The sequence below is a fragment of the Anas platyrhynchos genome, chromosome 2 (assembly GCF_047663525.1).
Source record: "Anas platyrhynchos isolate ZD024472 breed Pekin duck chromosome 2, IASCAAS_PekinDuck_T2T, whole genome shotgun sequence".
NCBI lineage: Eukaryota > Metazoa > Chordata > Aves > Anseriformes > Anatidae > Anas > Anas platyrhynchos.
The window spans coordinates 65,223,258-65,237,255 of record NC_092588.1 but is presented as its reverse complement, the minus strand read 5'-3'; the positions used below and the strand labels follow the sequence as shown (position 1 = coordinate 65,237,255).

Sequence of the window (13,998 nt, the reverse complement as noted above, 5' to 3'; positions counted from 1 at the left end):
AAAAAGTGTACAGGATTTTTTTCCTTGTTCTGCAAAGATATACAGCAACTTGTTTTATGTTGTGCAGCCATCCCTAATGCACCACAAGAACCTGCATTCATCCCTTTCTGTGTGTTTAGAATTGTGATTGAAGTGTTGATAGGAAGCTGCATTTATAGAAACAGGATGCTATGCAAACGATAGGCACAAGATCTTAGTTATTCTTATTCCTGCTGTTTAAGCTCCCCCGTGTTCATTTAGGCATGATCTGTCTTCGTGTCTCTTTTGCTCTCGTTATTATCTTGCCTTACCAATTAGGTAAGGTACTGAATGGCCTGTTATTCCAGCTTGGGAGGGCCGAGGGTCAGAAGGAGTCATGCTTAATGCTAAGTAGCTATGAAACGCTAAAGGCTGTAAATTTATCAGGGCAGTTGGCCTGGCCCACTGCAGGGCAATGGGTGTAAGTGCTTTTCTGCTTGAATTACACATTGAACTGCGCTAGCTTTGAAATGCCAGCATCCACGCTGAGCTCAGCGAACGCTCCACAAGTGCAAAGCTCCAGCCTCTGCTCTAATAGCAGGAGCAATAGGGGTTATATTTGGAAGCTCTTGGCAGCAAGATAGAAAAGGAAACTTCAAAAATCATTCTGCTTCTTTACTGAGGACCCCCTTAGGAGTAGTACTGGGAGGAATTGTGTCGACCTGCCACCGTTAATAGTCACTCAGCAACCCAGCACAACCACCGCTCCAGAATCAATGCACTGCAGCTATTCAGTAGCAGTACCACATCTGATGCTTGAAAGGATGGAAAACACGATATGTGACAGCTGCTTATGAGTGATAGTGATAGTGAACAAAAAGCCTAATGGGTACTGGAGTCTTCCCACCCAGCATACAGAAAAGGCGAGGAAGGGAATGATGACTTTTCCTAGCACGGCTGCACTCTTCAGCAGGCACCGTCCTGTGTGCCAGATTGGCATCTCCAACAGCTCAGCAGCAATTATTCACATGCCACCTCTGAAGCTGTGACTTGCTGCTCTCATAATCTGCACTATATCACATACCAGACTGTACATCAAGAGGTTTTCATTTCTTGGACAAGAGAATAGGAGACCAACGGACAAATCAGAAAAGGATCAAATCTGTTTGTCTAGATTTGTGCAAGGAAAGCCAGTGTTATATCATAACCAACATGCACAAGGTTAAAATCTAAACAAGGCTAGGTTAGCTTTAGAAAGGTAGAAAGGTTTTCTGATACACCAGAAAAATGGCCAGGCTTTATGATATGGTATTTTTATAACTGGCTTTGTCGGGAACGTGGTTTTATATGCCTTGGCCTGCTTGAAACTTTGTATTTTGAAATATCTAAATAATTTCTGGAATTGCTGATTGCTTCCTGAAATCCCATAATCCTCAAATTTGATGTACAGCAATGCATTTTCTGTGGTAGCTTTGCTTATGTCTACTATATGGCTTAGCATAACAAACTTTTAACTCCACATCTGAATAGATACTTGTTACACCTTACTTCAGTGCACTTCACTCTTCACTGTGTGTGCATAACTATGATTGGTATTCAGGTAAAAATAGTCACTTGTTCTGAGAGGGAAGCACGTTTGTTAACTTGACTGAAACTTTTTAAAACGTGCCTTAAAACAAATGTCAGAAGTTATTCATTGTGACAAGTCCCTATAGAAAGTCTTTGGTGTAAAACAATAACACATTTCTAGCATGCAGAATGGCACACCACCTGCTCAGAGGGAAAAAAAAATAAAAATAAAATATCATCAGGAGATAACCTATTTATTAATGACATTATAAAAGCAGAGGTGACAATAAAGCTGGGGTAAAAAAATGAGTTTTATCAAAAGTCTTGGTCACTCATCTGTGTATACAAGAAAACCCTACACGCAGTTGTCAATAGCTCCTCTTAATCTTTTAAAAGTTCTAAGTAATATTTTGTAGATGTCAAATAGAAAGACTGCATTAATATTACCATGTGTGTTAATAACTAAGAACTATTTTTAGTAGGTATTTTTTAGTTGCCTTAGCAAATGCTTTCTGATATTATGCTCAAATTTTTGTACCATGGTAATTTCTTTTGGTTTAAAATACATAATCAGCTTTTCAAATATTTACATACCTCCAAGAAATACTATCAGGGCTACCTTTGACTGTGATTTTATCTTCATGCTAAGGAACAAAAAGGTTAAGATTTTAATCCACTGCAAGGGTTTTGCTGAATAAACCTCTTGTTTGTAAGAGTTGGATTAAGACAACACAGAGCCTACTTCACATAACTACAACACACTGAATCTTGTCAAGAAAATAAACTCTTTTGTTTATCCTTACTTATGCACAGGCCTACAAACAACTCTTATAACCAGCTAGTGGTCCTGCCTACGTTATCTTGTCTGCAAACATGTTCTGCATGCTGAAACAGCTGAAAGGAACATACAGGATTAGGAAAACACACAGAAGCTGAAAACAGGTTTTAACTCAACTATGGGAGAAAAAAATCCCCTGTGCCAGGTGATGAGCTTTATAGTCTCTCTGATCCCCCCTCATCCTCACACATTGTCCAGAATTGCCCCACTTTGTGAGAGAAAAGCTATGATGAAAAGCTTCTTAGAATGATCCAGCCAGAAGGAATACATCTACTTCAGTTTTCCTAAGAACAAATAAATCAGTATATAGAGAGCTGCTTTTATACTATGTTTTTCAAAAGGTACGCTAGCACCTAGAAAAAATGTTAGATCTGAGCATGTAAAACAGAGACCCCAAATTGTTTGGAAATCTGAAAAACACTGCTTAAACTGAATTTTAACTTTTGTGTTTTAGCTCAGGATGTCCCATGCATGTTACAAACTTCATCAGTTGTCCTTTTGCCATTAATCATGGTTGACAGTATCAGCTGGAGAAGTAGTGAGCTATTTGTTTAAGGACACCATCTAGCATTAGCCTGCAAAGAGTACGGGCTTAACAACATAAAGGAACATTACACAGCAATGTAGGACAGTTCTTCTGGTTTCCTGACAGGAAATGGTATTGTGCCAGAACTCTGCATTTGGTGAAATCTGCAGCATCAGACTGTAACTGATCCAGTAGCTCTCTTCAAGAAGATTCTCTACCAGTGTCTGGGTGCCCCCTCTGTCACAGGACAAGCGACCTCTAGCATGTCCTCAACCCCTCTCAGGGTCTACAGGCCTCTGTTTATCAAGTGGAATGGACATGATATTTTACTATGATAGTATTTGACTTGCATTATGAACATTACCAGCACCTCTGCTTTTGTAATTGAGGTCGAAGATTGTAGCTGTGGCACAAAACAGGTGCTAATACCAGCATTTTAAAACCTGGATTTCAGTTTTAAAACTGAATCTGTCCGAAGTGAGATTCTCTGTTCTCTTGTAGCAGAGAAGCCTAATAACCTGTGCTGATGTTATGGATATAGAGCAGCTTCTACCCATGCTTTAGCAGTGGAAGCAACCATGGCCTGAGATATAGGTCCTATAAGGACTTACTGCCACACACACAAAAAAGAGAGATATTTTCCAAGGTTTACACTCAGCAAAACCCTCTCATCAAATCTGAAGTGACCCTGTTTTTTCCTACCTTGAGACTGTACTTTTGCCTGACTGAACATCTGCTGATGACAGGAGGGATTATAAGATGATGCCTTGCCTTCTCAAGGATAAAGAGTACTTGCAAGCAAGAGGAAAAATGCCCACCTACAGGTCACCCCAAATTATTTGGCTTGTTTGCCATTCTGAGGGGAAGAAGGAGGGCATTGCCAGAAAAGGAAAATCTGCTCAACAGGGCAAATAGGTCAGTTTCAATAAACTTCATGATCCACATGAAGGGAACTCTGATTTTCTGACTGCTGCTTTCCAGCCATGAAGCTCTTAGGCCCCAACCTAACCATAACTATCTACAGGCTCATGGCAAGCTCAGGGCCTGCAAAACTGCAGAACTGCCACCAAGCCAGGACCTCAGTTTGTCTAAAAATATGATGAATTTCTATTTTAGAAAACACATATTACTTTTCACATGAGATTTTAAGTTGATGCTATCATTTCAGAAAAAAATGGGGTTATTTCAGATTTTTAATTTTTCTAGGAAAAATGGCATCTATTCTTGACCAGCTGGACAGACACACACACACACACACACATTTTATGATATTACTCAGAGAACCAATCAGTAAATCATAACTCATGATATAGGCAAGAGAAGATAAGGTATTCGCTTCATAAAAGGAAGCCTCAACTACAACTCACAGGTAAGAGTGTCAGGTAGGTGTGTTTCTCTGAACAAAGCCTTTAAAGTTCTAGAGTACTCTGTTTATAAGTAGTTGAGTCAGAAAAGCAGACACAACTGTTTTTCCACCTTAATGTCGTCACATGCCTACAGTTATTTTTTGCATCCTTTTTGTTTGGTTAGGTCATTTGTGACCAGAAATATAAGCTGCAGTCCTTCACTCCTAGTTTGAATGCTACTACTGGCATTTCTGATGAAAACAGTCAGCTCTACTTCAAGGCTGTACCACAGGGAAGAAAGTCTGGCACAGTCTATCTTTAAATCCAGTGGTACTATTCCCACTTTATGATGTCACAGAATCACAGGATTGTCTAGGTTGGAAGAGACCTCAAGATCATCGAGTCCAACCTCTGACCTAACACTAACAAGTCCTCCACTAAACCTATACTTATCGCTAAGTTCAACATCTAAAGGTCTTTTAAAGACTTCCAGGGATGGTGACTCCACCACTTCCCTGGGCAGCCTGTTCCAATGTCTAACAACCCTCTCAGTAAAGAAGTTCTTCCTAATATCCAACCTAAAACACCCCTGGTGCAATTTCATGTGATTAAGTTTAAGTAGCATGGGACATATCACAGATCAGAGTCCTCTGCATAACAATTTTTTCCTTTGGCAACTGGCAAAATGTTGCTATTACTGCACCATTACATCCTCTAAAATACTGCTTTTACCAGAAAGGAGTACAGCAATGACGTACATTCAATTAAAATCACCAACTGAAACTAGAAATGTTCACCTGCCACAGACAGCAGAACCAACAGTAGAAATAAGTTTAATAATACCAGTGCACATGAGCATCTTAACAGCACTGTTGAACTACAAGATTTAATCGCCTAGTCCTTTCTTTCTTAACTTTCTCTTACAGAAAAAGTGGCAAATGGGCAAAAATGCCACAGACTTGAATTTCTATGTATTATGGAAGTGATTCCTCTTTTCTCCTTCATTGGAGAAATCTGAGCATCCTATAAGCAGCCCGAGAATCTGGTGCATACACAGTATCTGTCTAATACCTGCTATATTATGTGCCAACAAACAATAGATGTGCTGAAGTGCTATCCTTTCCTTGGAGTTCAATTTATAACACATATAAAATTAAATGTTAACATTCCTAAATACTATTGTGTTTGTACATGATTACAAGAAAAGCAATGCTTTTCCCTGCTTCAAGTTAAACACTAATGAGACCCAGCAGAGCAGTTGCATGTGGAATGATAAAAAACAAGGACAGAAATGCAAAGACCAATCACACAATCTTCAAAACAGACAGAAGAAAACAGGAACTAGAGACAATTTAATGCTGCTAGTACTTTCTGATAATTTGGTCCATTTTTCTTCATACACAAAGAAATATTAGAGGTCCAAGAAAGTCATCCGGAAATATCATATATTTCATTCACCACATTTCTTTTGACATAAAACCTCAGGCCATAACTGAAGCACAGACTGACAGAATTTTGGCTCTAATGAAAAAGAAAGGTTTGGAAACAGATACATAACTGTTACTCATCGCAATGGAAAAAGTATTATAGTTCCATGTAAGTACTGCACTGTGCCAAATGCACAGGGTACATTTCTTGTCTCAAGCGGACCACTGAATTTGGCTTTTTGCCAAATTCAATCACAAAATCAACTAAGAAACGGATTTTTTTTTTTCCATTCATTTTCTAAAAACAATCCCAGTGGGTATGATTTTGTAAAAGTTAATTAAAATTCCTATACGATGCTGTGTTGGAGAAAGACTAGGTAAGATACAGAAGAAATTCTACTTGCAAAGGAAAAATATTTAAGTTGCTGCCTGGACTTAAAAATCTGATTGAAGACACTAGACAAAGATGAGTCTAGTATGTTCTTCAAATTTTCTTTTCAGATTCAAAAGAATCCAGCTAAGTCCATGGAAAATGCGAATTACTCCAGTGACACAATACTTCATATGTGATCTTGCACACTACTGGCCAGTTTCAAGTAAATTTGAAAGTGAGGCAGAAGTCCCAAATATAGTCACTTTCCTACAAGCAACGTAACAGAACACATAGAACTCTGCCATTTGACATTCTTTTTGTTTGCAACAGTGAATGCAGGTCAGCTAATCTCTGCAAGTATCGCAAAAGGGGGGCACAAATCTGCTCTCTCCAGGCTGTTGAGTGACTCCAAGGAAATGGTCAGGCTATGGAGTCAGTTAGGATTAGGCAAATGAGGCTAGATAACAACAACAACAGAAAATTCCATTAGATTCCTTAGAACACCATTCAGAGACAAATTTGGTTTTGCTTTTTTTTTTTCTCATTTACAAGTAAAACAAAAAAAAAGTAAACAAAAGCATGGCGTTCCTGTTGCAAATAAAGGCAGTAAACTTGCTTTTCGTTAGGTGTTCTTTAAAGCACTACATGACATTAAGTTGTTTAAGTGTTGCTCTTGCAATATACATTTGGAGGTATGCAGATTTGTCTGGTAAGCATATTTTATTATTTAATTTTATTTAAGTTTTATTTCTATTCTACAATAAAAAGGAAAACTTGCTTTCTTCTTGTCACCTGCAAACTAACAGAAGAGATAATTAAAATGAGTACTTGTTGTACAAATTGGGATATTCCAGTCAGTTAATTTGATTTTCTACAGGAAGCGTAGCTTTCTGGATTTCCATAATGTCTCCATTTACTCTTTCACTGAGTAGGAATTTCTAAACACAATATCCCCATGGCATGGTTTAAGGACAACTTCTACAGTAATACATTTTTTTCCATTATATATATGAAATAAACATATGGGTATAAAACACCACCATTTCTCTCAGCAGCAGTGGTGGTAAAAGGAACAAATAGTGAGCACAGCAAGTAGACCTTAAGCAAGTTTTTACAATTCTTTGTCAGGAGTTTTCATTGTCTGGTGAGAAACATCAGCTACTTTTCTAATAATTTATCAGTAAAGATGTAAAGAAGGGAACTCTGCTTAGTAGTCAGTGATGCTTCTATAATTAAAAATATAGCTCAGATTTATTCATAAAGTAAAGAACACATTCACTCAGTATATGTGCTCATTTTTTTCCTTCAAATAGGTTCACAGGATCAGGAGTCTACGCTCATAAAAAATCTTCCACTCTTAATAAAATGGAGAAAAAATATATACTGGTGAAGAAACACACAGTACACAAAGATGAATCACTATATATGTTGGTTAATAATGTCTCAATTTAAAATAATATAATTCCTGAAAATGGTGTATCATCTGAGCATTATTTATATGGCTTTGTCAGTAATTACCAGAAGAAAACACATGCATTTAAATCCTTGGTCCTAAAACTTGCATGTAGGCATGCACTTCTCAAAAACTAGATTCATAGCTAACAGCAATATAAATGTTAATCTATTTCTAATCCTGTAGAGGGCTGTTTTCTCTAACAGTTATGGAAATGGAAATGATGTCAAAAATGAACATACTACATTTCATGCATTGTACATATATATTCTGTGCAATACATATTTGGGACATAAAAATGTAAGCATCCTAAACAGAATGCCATAATATATTAAAGATCTTATAAATTACAATAGTGGATGTTCTTTGAGAATAGCAGAAACAGGATCTCTGCTCCCTTGGACCACTGATTTGGGAATACACATGTTCTAATCTTTCATACAAGTATACTTATATATTATACTTATTCTATAATATTCACTGTCTGGATTGGCAAGTAATCCATTTGACATTGACAAAAGAGCTATGGAGAAGCCTTTTAGAGTAAAGTCCTGCATCTGCTGGCTTCAGGAGAGGTAGCATTTTTGCTCATATTTCCCATTTATTACAAAACTAATATGGTTCCATAGGAAGAGATGCAACAAATACAACCTAATCTATTTCTGTATCTGCCTTCCTATACTCATGCCCTATATCTGGTGATATTTTTCCTTAAATGTATGACTCCTCTCCTCTTCCCAAAATCCTACTGCTCTTGTCTGCGTGAGTGTACTGAAGACATATTTGGTACCTAAACTGAGGAAGATCAATTTCAATCTAAATGGTGGGGGAAAAGGAATGAAAAGTCACAGAACTGGGGAGGAGGGGACAGAAAATGAGAGGGAGAAGGAGGAATGTATTATAAAAATAACATCTTTTTGCCTAAAGCCGTATTGAACAGTTTGTTGACTTATTTATACATGATGATTTATAGATAGGGTACATAAGGACTATATTCAGTTATGAAATGTCCATTGTGTCAAACTTTCCAATTCCCTGGGGGGAAAAAAAAAAAAAAATCTACTCTCTGAATATTTTTTCTGTGTCATTTATTTAAAAAAATACACAAAAAAATATGTATCGTTGTTCTAATTCATGGATGGCTGCAGTACAAGGTTTTATGTTATCACTCAGAGAAAACGGAATGTCAAACTTAGAGCAACATCTAGATGCCCAACAGAATTCCTTTGAATTCCTTCACCTTATCTGTCTTTGCTGCCCCTTCTGAAAGAGATGAAATGTATGTATCTGGGCAGTGTCCATCTACTAGGCTCATACTTCTTGCAACAGAGTCAGAGAAGTCACACAGTGTTCTCCCTTCCCTCCTCCAGTCCTGACATTTGTTTCTGTCTGAAAAAGCACTGAAGTATCCTTCTGCAAAGTCTGAAGATGCAGTCCAGCCCTATAGAAGACCTTCATTTGAATATCAAATCAAAAAGAGCCTTTCTTCACAGGAAAGCTGTGGGTCAGAAAAAGTCACCATAAATGAAATGTGGTCTTCAAAACACTCATTTTTATTAACAGTGCTGTTATCTGAACAGAAGTGCATTTTACCTGTGACCTTCAATCAAAACGTCTCTGTGATCTACTCCATGGCAGTGTTTCAGCAGAGTTTCATATTGTCCTGACTCAGCAGCCTGCACCTTTCCAAGCCAGCAATGGTGATGAAGTCTAATATCTGGGTTCCATTTGTGTGCAAATACTTCAAAGACACAAATAAATTCCACTGCTTATTTATGAAACACTTCAGAGCTGTGGCAATGGACAGATATTAATGTACAGCTAGGGACTTATTAGTTTCAACTGAAGTTCCAATGCCAACAATAAGGAAGTATTTGTAGCAAAACTGAGATGATCACTGAAGTCAGAGACTTGAGAAAATGAATCTAACTCTGAACTTTAAAACTTAACAAAATGCATTTTTTTCTGTCAATCTAAAAATGTGTTTTTTATTGTTGTTTTCCTAAACTCACTGTCTATTCTCCAGTGTTGGAAAGCTGAAGGATTGGAACGAGGGGCAAGAACCAAAAATCAAGGAAGCTTTCTCAAAAGAAAGCTCATCTACCTATTCTGATGTCCCATTTCAGATTTTGAAGGTGTGAATTGCTCCAATAATCTGAGACAAATTCCTGGCTATAGCTCTACCAGTTGCTACAAAATATGAAAACTGTCTCTGAAATATCCCACAACTTTTGTTCTTCACTCTTGCCTAAAACCTCTCTTTCTTTGTCAAGGCAGCCGTTCCTGAAAGACAACCCAAACCATCTTTTGACAAAGGATGGAGAAATATTAGTACTTCAGCCTAAGTCAATCTATTAATTGATAACAGCACCCACAGGAAATCATCTTTGCCCATCAGGCTTCAGTACTCAGAAACAAAGCACCCAACATCTCTTCCCTACAGACACATCGATTCATTTTTCCTGTACTTGTTGCTTAACCTTAGAGGGTGTTACATCTGAATTTAGATAAAAGTCAGGTCCTGCATTACCTTTCAGTATCTGTGCTTTGCCATGTAACATCACCACATAAGGAAATAAGGTGCTCTGGTTCTTGGGCTGCATGTTCATGAGTGGAAAGAGAAAGTGAGAATGTGTATTAGGAACAGAGCAAAACTGGGCAGATCCAGTAAAGCTGTAGCTTCTTCTACCTTTGCATCTACCAATATGCTGAATGTGACCATGAACTCTAGTAGATATTTGATGTGGGATTAAAATAAAATCGCAAAAGTCACCATTCCTTGTGATCCATGCCACATTTACCACCCCAAATGCAAGGACATTTTTGCACTGTCCATCAGCAGTAACAGTCATAGGCTTGGTAATATTAATATAAAAGTTGAGGTGAAAACTGTGACAGTTTGGGGAGAAAGGATTTCTCTGCCACAAGAACAGCAGACAACTGGAGAAGATACTGGGACTGTACAGCTCCAGCTTTCCTGGTTGTTTGTGCAGTTCCCGTGCTACAAGTTTTATTCCAGAATGGAAATGCAAATGCACTGTACACATGAAAATGACCCAGATGATATCAGTTCACAAATATTGTCCTCCAAAAAGTTTACTGGTACCTTATATGATTAAACTCTAAGACATCTACATTGAACATAAAACTAGTATGATCAAACTTCACCTTCCAGTCCTGACCTTCTCCTTCATTACTTTTAGTTATGTTTCTAGATATTACTATTTAAAGCTTTTCTGTGATTTATAGCACATTACTCCACACTTTCTTTGGTTTCCAGTGCCAGGCCCTAAATAAAGGCCAAAAAGCACATCAAACAACTTAATCCTTCCTAGAAAAGGCTGTTAGCATTCAAAGATGACATTACATCAAAAGCAAAGGTTAAACTCCAGAATGCATTCTTTGAATGAAGTAACAAAAGCTCTATTATATCCTTTGATCACTTGAGCTCACCTGTAGGAAATGTTACACCTTTTTATTAAACTGTTGAATTGTCTTTGCTGTACAAGCTAGAGACATTCTTGACAGGCTTAAAGTCATTAACACCTCTGAGGAATGCTCAGCAGAGCCTATAATACTCTCTCATGTCTATTCATGTTCCTACACCAACTCTATAGTTTCCTAACATCCCAGGCACTCTTTCCTCTTGGTATTTGTGTAACAAATTTATTGAAATGAGTGAAATAATAGCATATTGGCAAAATTCTCTATGACACAGACGTGCCCAGTAAAATATTTGATGGTTACAAATAAAAAAAGCCTAGCACTGAATTAGCAAATTTATTGGGTTACCAGGACACATTTTAAAAATAAATCACTAGTTAATTACTGTCAAAAATAAAACTTTGTGGCTTTTATTAGTATCTGGCCAGTGCATTTACCACTGCCCATTACCAACTACTGTGCACACAGTCAACCCATCTTACATTTACATAGCATATATTCACATTCTCACACAGATTGACACATACAACTGATACACACTTTGTCTCTCTTTACATACATAGACATATCTAGTTTTTAAGATGCAAATATGGCCTATTAAAATAAGAATAAAAATCAATGCTGCCTCTTTAGATTCTCTTCTTTTAAAGATTTTGTTAGACACTTTAGTTTTAGAAGTATAGCCAACTAAAAACATACCTTCTCATATATTAAAAAAAAAAAAAAAAAAAGGTTTATAAGACATTTCTGGCAATCCAGACTGCTATTTAGTTTTAATATCTTCAGCAATGAACAGCTGAAAGTTATTTTCTTCCAGCCTCTGTGGGTCCTTTGTTTCCTTTTATTTCTCTGGTTCTTTTGCAGAGCTCATCTCTTCATGCTTAAACAATATTTATATGAAATCCTAGCATGCCTGCATTGGCACACTCTTTCAGACATACTAAGGACTCGGAGCTGATTCTCCTTTTCACCTCAAGTTCTTCTCTACACACATTATTTCCAACATGTCACAGGGCTTTTGAATATTTCTAATACACCTTACACTTCAGGTTCTGAGCTGTCTTCTGCTGAATAAGTACTCATGCATAAAAGCTAACTACTAGGCCATCACTACTTACATATACAAAAAGAATTCTAACATAGGAATAAATGCTATGAGACAACTAAAAAAACACAGCACAGACAAAAACGAAGTATGAACACCAGTACATTTTCAAAAGAATAAATATCTTTTAATAAAGGAATGCACATGCTATCTGTGTTGTAGGCACAGCTCTATACACAAGCTAATGTAATCACTAAAAATTAAGTTTATATCCTTCTTTCAACCTTGACCTATGATTTTCCTAGAGAACTTCTGACTTACTCATGCTTCTATTCTTGGCCTATTTAGAGATAACTATTCAGTGGAGACTTACAGTGAGCTTCTGGATCTTAATCCTGTTGTCTTGATTAGTCTCTCTAATGATTACACAGTTTGACTGCCTCAGAGGGAGGAGGAGAAGAATGGGGTAGAGGGATGGGAGCAGTTTGTATAGTCCCCATTAGCTTTTGATTACAGGGAAAACAAGATAGTGTCATGTTGGCTGAGTTCAGTAGGGAGGAAGGCAACGTGCCTTGGAAAAATTCTGTACAATCAAGAGATTAGTAGGATTAACTCTAACCAAACCTTTCATAAAACAGTAGGATACGCAATATGTTTTTAAATGGTAAACACCACCTCAATTGACTCATTTCTGAACCTACTAGCACAGTGACAATGGAAGTAAGAATAGAGCAGCTGCCTTTACCTGTTTCTCTCTGCTGAATCAGATTTTAGATCACTGTACCTATCTGACTTTTTTCACTGAAGATTTATGTATCTCTTCAACCTTCAAATCCATTGGGCAATAATATGTGACTCATTTCTAAAACTACAATTTTTTCTGTACATGTGGGTAACCAGAATGAATGAGTAAAAGCTACCTCACTTGGAAAATGTTTTCATTGGCACTTTCCACAGGCTTTGAGTGATTTAGAGCTTGTTTTTCATAAAACTTGAAAATAGATTTCATAACAATTAACCTAGGGAAAAAAAAAAAAAAAAGGTAATTTCCTTTGAAAATTTATAGGATATAAAAATGAACTCAATACACTTTTCCTTTTTAATTTTTGATCCCTTCTTAAGTTAACATTTTTTTTTTCCTTTTCTCTTTTTATGAAAATACCTCATTATTTGCAGTGACATATAGAAAATTCCTTTACTTCAAATGTCCTCAGTTTCCAGAGAATAATTTCATTTTTTCCATAATCCTATTGCCGTCTCATGCAGAAAGCAAGCTTCATGCTGCCTAGAAAAGCCTTGTTCAGTCCCAGCAAGGACTCTATTACCAGAAAGAATATTCACACCAGTGAAAAAACATACTTATACCATCCTCTCCTAAAAGCCCATCTGTGGTGATGACTCTCACTGGAGACAGCAGCTCCTACGACTAGAAAAAAATATGTCACTTCCTCACCAAGCACTTCAGGCTGTGCTGCTAAGTTTTTAAGTCATCCATCGCTGCTCATGTCAGCCTGCTCATCCGTCCGAGTCACTATATTTAGCTGAGAGGGCTAATTATAGTGAAGTATGCAAGATACATGATCCTAAAGGCCATGAAAAGTTGTACTAATTCCCTCTTATATGTGCAGAAACCAGAAGAGTGGAGGAGCTTTGGCCTGTCAGGTGCTGTTCTTGCAACATTAAAATAAAGATGTTAAACAAGACTTTATTTTATGTAATAGGCTTAAGACTACTTATTGTGTCAACAGAAATTGGTAGGTCAATAACTGTAAGGAGAGAGAATATCTTTTATGAGGTCAGGTGATATAGCTATAAAATAAAAAAAAAAAAAAATCTGAAGTCCTTCCTCAAGTGAAATACTCTTGGTTTCCAAATATGAGTTAGCCCATATAACTCCATTTCCAGCCAACCTGAGGATCTAAAAATGAAGGTAGCTAGCGGCATAAGAAAACTGAAAGTCTACAGCTCATGTAGTTATATGGGCTGAAACTCACACCAAACTCAAGCATAGCCTAGAAA

The 13,998-nt window shown here is 37.2% G+C and overlaps 1 long non-coding RNA gene across 1 annotated transcript in view; it reads right to left on the bottom strand.

The window, feature by feature from the left end:
- Positions 1–13,484, bottom strand: part of LOC140001720 (uncharacterized) — a 118,163-nt gene extending 104,679 nt beyond the window's left edge. Inside the window, exon 1 of the long non-coding RNA XR_011807217.1 lies at positions 13,345–13,484. This is a non-coding gene — a long non-coding RNA (uncharacterized lncRNA). The remainder of the gene's footprint in view (positions 1–13,344) is intronic.
- Positions 13,485–13,998: the final 514 nt, after the last annotated feature.